The following is a 9582-nucleotide window of genomic DNA, read 5'->3' as shown; positions in this document are numbered from 1 at the left end:
AGCATGTGTTCTTTGCAGGTGCTTGTTGAGGTGTGACGTGGTGTTCACAGCAGTGAATAACAGCTTCTGGCCTGGACACAGTTTGCACCTCACCATCACATTCCTGTCTATTCTTCGGATGAACTCAAAATAATGGGCATACCTCCACCCCTCGAGAGTTATCGCTCACTCAGCCATGTTTATGCAGCACTGCACGTGGAGATGTGGACGCGCAAGTCGTGCAGTTTACGTACATATAAACCTACAAAGTACTGATATAATAAATTAAATAATTATTTTTGTGTAGTTGTATATTGCAATAATAACGTAAATCCCACGGCACACCCGGATTTGACTCACGGCACACCAGTGTTCCCGCGGCACACCGTTTGGGAACCAGTGGTCTAGGCAGACGGATTGGGGTATGTTGTAATGTGATTTTACATGTTATAAGGAGAGTAGCGAGTGAAGCAATTTATAGTTTTAATTTGTACGTCACCAGGTGTAGGACTCAAAAGGTGCGTTCACACTGCGGTAGAAGCTGCTGGGACTCCCAGCAGCTTCTACTGAAGCCTTCCCCAACTCCGGGGACTTCCGGCCGGGGACTCTGGGTGGCAGTATACGCCGTGAAGTGGTTTGCGGCCTGCCAGTAAACCCAAAGCAGAAGAAGTGACGTCAGCGGCTTCATTTGCCTAATCCTCCCCCAGGGACTTATTCCGGTGTGAACGCGATCTGTACTTAGTTCATGAGAACTGAAGAGTTCTCATGAACCTTTGTGGGAAAAGTACTTGGTGTGAACGCGCCTATTGACTATGTAAGTCGCTTTGGATAAAAGCGTCTAACAAGTACCATGTAATGTAAAGTAACAGCAGCTCCATTTACAACATGAACAAGGACAAATATTAAGACAAGTTACATTGAAACAGACATTTAACAAAACATTACAACTATTGAAGACAATAACTCTTTAGTTCGCATGAACTAAGTTCGCATGAACCTTTGTGGGGAAAGTACCGCAGTGTGAATGCGCCTAAAGAACTCGGGTTAATGGAGAGGGGAGACTCGTCACGACCAGCTCATTACTAGGATTACTTAATGATCCGTGTTGGGAACACGGCGTGCAAAAGTATACAGGTCGTGCTGCAGCTAGATGTTCCTGTCCTCTGTCAGAAGGTGTTGGTGACGGACGTGCAAGCAAGAATGGGTTTCCACAGGCTGTTCCAGTTTAGCTACTTTATTGATTCCAGGGAAGTGAATATACATGCAATGGTAATTGAATGGGTGTGATTGGAGGGGTGTGTGAATGGGTGTGGTATCTGTAACATAAAGATAAACAGGTATGAACAGACATGTACTACAGAGGGACACCGTTACACAGCAAACCAAGCAGACAAATAAATGGCACAATTAGCTGGCCTATGCTGCCCTCTATTGGCCAAAGGCGGCAACAGAATGACGATTGAAATTACACGTTATTAGTAATACATAAAGTAATTAACTATTATAAACAATCACGCATGAAGAACATACAGGAATGCACACAATGAAGTCTCTATAATGACTACAATATAAAGAGCACTGCATACATTGGCCCCTGCATCAACTTGGCGTTACATTGTTCATTATGCAATGTGAGGGAGCGTGCCTGGTGCGGCCGCACCTCGTAGTCTGTAGTCAGCATGGCAAAGTTAGCGGCTATTGCTAACTGCCTTCTATTTCAGAGTAAGCTCTGTATTATGAACATCAACCCACCAATAACCGAACTAGGCAAGAATACAATGCATGTCCACAACACACAAAATGAACAACACTCTTATTTGTCCGATCGCTACTAGTGTCTTTGCGATCTTGTTACGACAACAAGTGCACGTTAATGCTGCAATGAGTTGAAACCATTCGGGCTTATGCTAGGGGGTGCAAGGAATAGTCCAAGTAATGGGGGAGTTTTATACAATCCGGATGAATCAGGACTCTCCATCTCTAGCCCTAATCTTCTTCCGTGTGTTTGAGCTAACATTACATTGATTTACTCTTGTTCTAAAAAGTTTCCATAGAATGTCTGCCTAGGATTTTACAATCTATTTGCATAAGAAACCATATTGGTCTTGTTGTTTGGCTCAGCTCTTGTGTGGTTGCTTGGACTTAGAAAACGTTACCTATATTTTCCGGCCAAAAGATGACGCTATAGCAGCTCTGTGAGGTTTTACTTATCTGTGATCTAAATGCTAACATCCGAGTAAGAGTGTGCAGTCGTGCAGTTATGACGTATTTTTTTAGGCCAACCCGGATTTAGTAAGGAAAGATGTGGATGTAGGTATTTATATTCAACCCAGTCTCACGGCATTTCGTGTTATAGTCACGAAATTCATTTAATCTATTGATTCGTGTTCACCAACACGATTTTCTCCTTTTTTTCGTGTCACACAGAACAACTTTAAAAGCAATGTATTTCTATTGGTAGTATGTTTCGTGCCTGCACCATGTATTTTTGTCCAGTCGGGTCTTGGAATACCAGAAGCTGTGTGGTTCATAAAAACATATTCTTACTCAATATCTTACCCTAAGCCTAACCCTTTTATTTTAAATTGTATAATGTCTGAGTTTTTTTGTCGTCTGTGAGGAAAAGAAATGGGGCTCAGAGCCTCAGAATACTAGTTGTATTTTTTTGTCATCTTGTTTTCCTTCTAATTTGTTATTATTTGGTGCAGGCACGAAACATACTACCAATATAAATACATTGCTTCTAAAATCGTTCTGTGTCAGAAAATTGAAATCTGTATTTTTTTTTTACTGTTTTTCCTTTATTAGCTTTGTTCGTTATTCTCGTGTCCAGGAGAGAAGCTTTAAAAGTAAGGAGACCAATGGAGTCTCTGAGAAGGTTCAAATGGGTACTTTAATTAAGATGGCGCGTAATGTTACAAGCAGAGATATTGTTCAGTGAGAAAAACAGCTGTGTTCTCGGGCTCTCGAGAGTGAAGGAAGGGCAGAGAAACACACATTCAGCTGTTAAATATCCTCCGCTGGCTCCTCCTCGTATGCCGGTTGGAGCTGCTGGGGGCCGGCCCTCCACTCGTCTTCAATGTCCGTTGTTGCGCATAACAGAGGATTCAGACATTGTACATTCAATATATAACTAAACACGCCTCTTCTCCTCATATTCTCTTTCATCACTTTTCATTTATTGCATTTTTAAGACTGTAATTCATTACTTTTAATAATACTGGAAATACTTCACTGCAGTTATCATTTCCGGTAGTTCCGGATGTTGTCATATGCTACCCACGTCTGTAAACAAAACGTATTAAAATAAACTGTACCTTCATTTAATATTCAGCAATAATAATATCTCGACGTCTATAGTTGTAGTGTTAAAATCAGTAGGTTTCGGTGTGCAACACTCAGTGTCATTTCTAAATTCACCTCTATAGGAAAAGGAATATTAGCCACATGCTAAATGCTAACCGGAGATGAAGGATTTTCAGAATAAAAGCTTGACATCAGACATTGTGCGCGAGAACTTCTGGCTTTTCAGTATAAAACAGCATTTAAACTTACGGTATGTTTAAACTTAATTATGCTATAAAACATTGATTTTAATTTCTAACACCTTCTAATTTGTTATTGTTTACATTGCTTTTAAAATCGTTCTGTATGACACGAAAAAAAATGGCAAAATCGTGTGAACACGAATCAATAGATTAATTTCGTGACTATAACAGACGGCATAGACAGTAGACATATATAAAAAATACATTTAGATTAAAGGTACAACGAGGACATTTGAATGATATGAAAGTATAAATGTATCTTGTTACATTAAATATACACTGTATACAAGACATTGATGGACTGATGATTTGAAGTTAGGTAAGCAGACCTTTCGTCAAAGGCTTTATGGATATGTTTGGGTGTCTTTTTTCCCTTGAGGTAGTTGTCAAATGTGTAGTCACCAAAATTAGAACTCCAAGTGAAAAGCCGATCTGCAAAGGCAACAATCAGTCACATGAGGAATGGAAACATGTCACACTAAATAAATATAATATGAGTATAAAATAGCCCCTTTAATTTCCACACTTTGACCCGGGTAGGAGTTAGCCACACTGTGAAGAGACTGAATTAAAAATCCTGCACACTCTGACTGTGCCTCGGTGCAGAAACAAAACCTTGACCTTGCAGAGGGACGATTCGCCAGACTGGACACATGATATTGCCAAGGGAGAGGGAGAGAGGGAGAGAGGGAGAGAGAGAGAGAGAGAGAGAGAGAGAGAGAGAGAGAGAGAGAGGGAGATAGACTCAGATCACAGGAGGGAGCAGAGGGTCTGTTTCTCTGTGGACCTGTCAGGAGGTTTCTCCCCGGGTCTCTTCTCTCTGCCGGTAGGCCGAACCCCGCGTCCCTTCTCTCTGCCGGTAGGCCGAACCCCGGGTCTCTTCTCTCTGCCGGTAGGCCGAATTAATGTCTTTCTTAAGTCATCTTTTTCCATTGGCTTTAGTTTCTGCCTGAGATGTGTGTTCTGTTCTTATGGTTGTTCCTTTGTGGACTCCACATGCTCTGTGTTTTGTTTTCATTTAAACTTTTGTTCTTTCTTGTGAAGCACTTTGTGAATGTTATTTCTGTGAAGGGTGCGATACTAAATACACGTATTATTATACATTATTATGATCTCCCCCCTGCTTGTGGCATATGTGACCTGTGTGAGGTGGACATAGAACATACTCTGTTTACATGCAGGCAGGCAGGTGTCTGGTAGAGATGACTGCAGCAATAGATTCCTCCTCCTCTTCCTCTCTTCCTCCTCCTCTCTGTCTCCTGTAGTCTGATGTCATGGCAGCGTGCTGGAGGAAACCCTTTAGCTTGGAGAGAGATGCTTACACTTCTCTCACAGTGCTTGGATTGTCGTTGTTCTGCAGAGGCTGTTGTGTCCTCCAAGAATATTCAACATTCAAAGGTTGTATTGTCATGTGCACAAAGCTACAGTGTGGAAAGGGCAATGACATTCTTCTGACCTGAGCTCAACAACAAATCAACATATACAATAAAATACAAAATAGTGCAAAAAGGTCTAGATGCATGTAAATAGAATATGATGTGTACAAGAACAGAATAATGTACATTGAAGACGGTGTATTGCTGAGATAACTATTTATATAAATAAGTAGTAGAAGCTTTGCAGACTGGTGTGGAGGATGCTTTTCTGTTTCGGTTGTTTGCCTTGAGCTCTGCTGCATCCTTGCTCTCTTTTGCTGAGCGCAGGAAGGCAGTGTGATGAATCCGTATCGATCCTTTAAACAGACCCAGGAATAGTTCATTACATCAGGCTGCTGACCTGGACAGCACTTCACTTTAAGAGCTCCTGTTTCCCATCACTGCCGACGAGACGGACGGTCACTTCTCCACATTACAACATGTATCTTCATATCCAGAGAGGGCAAAAGTACACATCCTTTACTCAAGTAGAAGTACACATCCTTTCCTCAAGTAGAAGAGATACTTGTGTTTAAAAATACTCTGGTGAAAGTAGAAGTACTGACTAAACTTCTTTACTCAAGTGAAAGTAAAGAGGCTTTGAAGTGTACTTCAGTAAAAAGTACCCATAGCTAGCAGCTGCTTTAAAGAGTACCTGACCTCCCTTTATATTAATAGAACAATAATGTCATTGTTAGCTAATGAATGTTTCCATGCTGAACAACGGCAACATGACAACGTTTCCATTGGTCCCTCTTCTTTAGAGAAGACCAGGAAGTGATGGATACACGGATCGTGTTCCAACCAATAGGCACGCAGTGACTCTAAAGAATAATGACCACGCACCAAACACACATTCAGACTAAAGGAACCAGCTGTTTGGAAAATGAGAGAAGTAGAAAGTACAGGTATTTGAGTTCAACATGAGAGAAGTAGAAAGTACAGGTATTTGAGTTCAACATGAGAGAAGTAGAAAGTACAGGTATTTGAGTTCAACATGAGAGAAGTAGAAAGTACAGGTATTTGAGTTCAACATGTGAGAAGTAGAAAGTACAGGTATTTGTGTTCAACATGTAAGAAGTAGAAAGTACAGGTATTTGAGTTCAACATGTGAGAAGTAGAAAGTACAGGTATTTGAGTTCAACATGAGAGAAGTAGAAAGTACAGGTATTTGAGTTCAACATGTGAGAAGTAGAAAGTACAGGTATTTGAGTTCAACATGTAAGAAGTAGAAAGTACAGGTATTTGAGTTCAACATGTGAGAAGTAGAAAGTACAGGTATTTGTGTTCAACATGTGAGAAGTAGAAAGTACAGGTATTTGAGTTCAACATGTAAGAAGTAGAAAGTACAGGTATTTGAGTTCAACATGAGAGAAGTAGAAAGTACAGGTATTTGAGTTCAACATGTAAGAAGTAGAAAGTACAGGTATTTGAGTTCAACATGTGAGAAGTAGAAAGTACAGGTATTTGGGTTCAACATGTGAGAAGTAGAAAGTACAGGTATTTGAGTTCAACATGTAAGAAGTAGAAAGTACAGGTATTTGTGTTCAACATGTGAGAAGTACAAAGTACAGGTATTTGAGTTCAACATGTAAGAAGTAGAAAGTGCAGGTATTTGTGTTCAACATGTAAGAAGTACAAAGTACAGGTATTTGTGTTCAACGTGTAAGAAGTAGAAAGTACAGGTATTTGTGTTCAACATGTAAGAAGTAGAAAGTACAGGTATTTGTGTTCAATATGTAAGAAGTAGAAAGTGCAGGTATTTGTGTTCAACATGTAAGAAGTAGAAAGTGCAGGTATTTGTGTTCAACATGTAAGAAGTAGAAAGTGCAGGTATTTGTGTTCAACATGTAAGAAGTAGAAAGTACAGGTATTTGAGTTCAACATGTGAGAAGTAGAAAGTACAGGTATTTGAGTTCAACATGTAAGAAGTAGAAAGTACAGGTATTTGTGTTCAACATGTAAGAAGTAGAAAGTACAGGTATTTGGGTTCAACATGTAAGAAGTAGAAAGTACAGGTATTTGAGTTCAACATGAGAGAAGTAGAAAGTACAGGTATTTGAGTTCAACATGAGAGAAGTAGAAAGTACAGGTATTTGAGTTCAACATGTGAGAAGTAGAAAGTACAGGTATTTGTGTTCAACATGTAAGAAGTAGAAAGTACAGGTATTTGAGTTCAACATGTGAGAAGTAGAAAGTACAGGTATTTGAGTTCAACATGAGAGAAGTAGAAAGTACAGGTATTTGAGTTCAACATGTGAGAAGTAGAAAGTACAGGTATTTGAGTTCAACATGTAAGAAGTAGAAAGTACAGGTATTTGAGTTCAACATGTGAGAAGTAGAAAGTACAGGTATTTGTGTTCAACATGTGAGAAGTAGAAAGTACAGGTATTTGAGTTCAACATGTAAGAAGTAGAAAGTACAGGTATTTGAGTTCAACATGAGAGAAGTAGAAAGTACAGGTATTTGAGTTCAACATGTAAGAAGTAGAAAGTACAGGTATTTGAGTTCAACATGTGAGAAGTAGAAAGTACAGGTATTTGGGTTCAACATGTGAGAAGTAGAAAGTACAGGTATTTGAGTTCAACATGTAAGAAGTAGAAAGTACAGGTATTTGTGTTCAACATGTGAGAAGTACAAAGTACAGGTATTTGAGTTCAACATGTAAGAAGTAGAAAGTGCAGGTATTTGTGTTCAACATGTAAGAAGTACAAAGTACAGGTATTTGTGTTCAACGTGTAAGAAGTAGAAAGTACAGGTATTTGTGTTCAACATGTAAGAAGTAGAAAGTACAGGTATTTGTGTTCAATATGTAAGAAGTAGAAAGTGCAGGTATTTGTGTTCAACATGTAAGAAGTAGAAAGTGCAGGTATTTGTGTTCAACATGTAAGAAGTAGAAAGTGCAGGTATTTGTGTTCAACATGTAAGAAGTAGAAAGTACAGGTATTTGAGTTCAACATGTGAGAAGTAGAAAGTACAGGTATTTGAGTTCAACATGTAAGAAGTAGAAAGTACAGGTATTTGTGTTCAACATGTAAGAAGTAGAAAGTACAGGTATTTGGGTTCAACATGTAAGAAGTAGAAAGTACAGGTATTTGAGTTCAACATGTAAGAAGTAGAAAGTACAGGTATTTGTGTTCAACATGTAAGAAGTAGAAAGTACAGGTATTTGGGTTCAACATGTAAGAAGTAGAAAGTACAGGTATTTGAGTTCAACATGTAAGAAGTAGAAAGTACAGGTATTTGGGTTCAACATGTAAGAAGTAGAAAGTGCAGGTATTTGTGTTCAACATGTAAGAAGTAGAAAGTACAGGTATTTGGGTTCAACATGTAAGAAGTAGAAAGTACAGGTATTTGGGTTCAACATGTAAGAAGTAGAAAGTACAGGTATTTGTGTTCAACATGTAAGAAGTAGAAAGTACAGGTATTTGAGTTCAACATGTAAGAAGTAGAAAGTACAGGTATTTGAGTTCAACATGTAAGAAGTAGAAAGTACAGGTATTTGAGTTCAACATGTAAGAAGTAGAAAGTACAGGTATTTGTGTTAAACATGTAAGAAGTCAAAGTAAAATGTCGTCAGAAAAATAAGTAGTGGAGTAAAGTACTGATACCAGAAAAATGTACTAAGTACAGTAACAAAGTATTTGTACTCCACTACTTCCCACCTCTGCTCATATCTTAATACACGTTAATAGGTTTTTAGCAAAGTGCAAGTTAACTCATCAATATTGAGTTGCATGGCCCCACAGCGCTGGATTATGTGTGACTTGTGTGATCTTTGTGGATATAATTTCATCTCTGAGGACAGATCTGTTTTGTCGGTTCTTGGTTTGTGTCCTCAGGGGCAGGATTTGAACGTTTGGTAGATTATGCAGAATTAAGCAGCTTGCTATCAGATAATACTGGAAAGATGAAACCCTCTGTGGGCATGAATCAGAACGGCCTGTTGTCGTGTTGTATTCACGAGAATGAATGTACAGTTTGCTGAATTTACTGATTATTGGTTTTAGATATTTTCTGTTTTGAAGGAAAGTGACATTTCCTGCTTGCTTTGAGTCCACAACTTTAGAAATGAAGCAGATTCAGGCAGTAGAAGTACATAAAGTATTTTCCTACAGAACAGCACATCTTACAGAGAAGAGAGCACATCTGATCCTTTACAACAAACACTAGATGCTCTGTTTAGTAGCATTGTCATCCTGCTCGTAATCCCACATTGTATTTAACCGTGAGGGATTACAGTTACTCCCCAAGGCTGGTTATTGACGATCCTCAACCTCCGGTGCACTCGAGCATTTAGTTTCTAATGCAAAATACATCAGCTTGTGTTAAATAAACCATGGTTCCACATCAGATGAGTTTCCTGGAGCAGCGTTCAGAGCAGGACGCCGAGACAAGCGTCCGATGAGTCATCTGTTCGGTTTCAGAGGACGGACAGTCATTCATTATCTCAGCGAGGACACTTTACTCCGAGATAACGGTTCTGATGGGAGTCTGCGGAGGGCGAACGGTTCACAGTCCTGACTCACCGGAGCTGCAGCATGACATTTGTTTCATCCTCAAAATGGACTCTTCGTCATTGTGCTTAGAGAAGTGGATTTCACGGCGGCTCATTTGAGTCAGAATGGCTGCCGGAGGGA

This window comes from Pseudochaenichthys georgianus, unplaced genomic scaffold (assembly GCF_902827115.2).
Source record: "Pseudochaenichthys georgianus unplaced genomic scaffold, fPseGeo1.2 scaffold_701_arrow_ctg1, whole genome shotgun sequence".
Lineage (NCBI taxonomy): Eukaryota > Metazoa > Chordata > Actinopteri > Perciformes > Channichthyidae > Pseudochaenichthys > Pseudochaenichthys georgianus.
This window is presented reverse-complemented; position numbering follows the sequence as displayed.